Source organism: Plecotus auritus (genome assembly GCF_963455305.1).
Source record: "Plecotus auritus genome assembly, chromosome: X".
Lineage (NCBI taxonomy): Eukaryota > Metazoa > Chordata > Mammalia > Chiroptera > Vespertilionidae > Plecotus > Plecotus auritus.
The window spans coordinates 15188892-15190214 of record NC_137784.1 but is presented as its reverse complement, the minus strand read 5'-3'; positions in this window follow the sequence as shown (position 1 = coordinate 15190214).

Genomic DNA, 1323 nt, shown 5'->3' with positions numbered 1-1323 from the left:
CTTTATGTGTCCTTCACCATGAAACTAAAACATAACAATAGATCTTTAGTGACATTAACTAAGTAATTCCTGTCCCCCCTGCACCCCAGCTTTATTGAGGTAAAACATTATATATATTTAAGGTATGCAATCTGATGATTTGACGTACATATCGATTGTGAAATGATTACCACAATCAAGTTAGTTAACGCATCCATCACCTCACATAGTTAATATATATCCCAAAGTGATTATAAATAGGAGCCAGCAAACTTTTTTTCTGTAAAAGCCAGATAGTGATTATTTTAGGCTTTGAGGGTCTCACGGTTTCTGTTGTGACTACTTGACTGCCCTATTAGTGAGAAAGCAGATACAGACAATATGCAAATACATGGGCATGGCTGTGATCCAAAAAAAGTTCAGAACAGGTGGCATGACACATTAGATTATAAGGAAACAAAAAAGAAATTTGAGGCAGATGTTAGTGTGCATTCCAAGCCCTGTCCTCAAGGTCTTTGGGGACATTGGAAGGAAGGTGAGATGATCATAGTATTGGCTCTCTCTTGGAGCTGAGAAGTATGGGTTGAGGAACACTGGATACATCTTTTGTGTGATCTGAGCGTTGTTTCTCAGTTATCAGTAAGGTTCTGCTTGGGAATGGGTCTATTCCTGGGGCAATGTCTCCTCATTCAAAGGTTGGCACATGCCTAGAGTCTTCCGGGCCCCAGTCCACTCTGTTAAAAACTTGCCAGAGAGTCACATCATATTCCCTGGAAATAATCTTGAAACAACATGGACCATACATGCATGATTTTTCCATGGCCACACATTGCATATTCCAGTGCCTCTTAATAGAGTCTTTGGTTTAAAGGGGGAACTGAGCAAGAGAATGTATTGTCATAAACTGTGTGTCTCTAGTTGGCAGACTTGCGGGGACTTTAGCTTTGGGCAGGGAAAGTCAGGGGCATAAGCAGAGACCTGAGGGTACTAGAAGGATTGACCCAGCTGTTGAATAAGTGTCTTCAGTGTCTCAGGCTTTAGCACATTTATGTTAAGAGTTAGACTACCATTGCATCCAGAGGACTCAGGCAGCGGGTGAAGTTTTGACAGCAGGAATCTCTGGGTTGCAACTTTCTTTCCAGGGGCATTGATTGAGATTGAACCAGAGCCTGAACAAGTGGAAAGACCAGGCTCCAGCTCTCCAAGAAAGGAAGCTGGCAAGGGGATTGGGGCCCTAAGCCAAGGTGGAGCCAACCCAGTATTGGAGATGAAGCTCAGGAATAGGGAATGGGCATGTCAGTAGGAGGTAGGGGACAGCCTCAGCTCCAGGAGGCTCCGAGTACC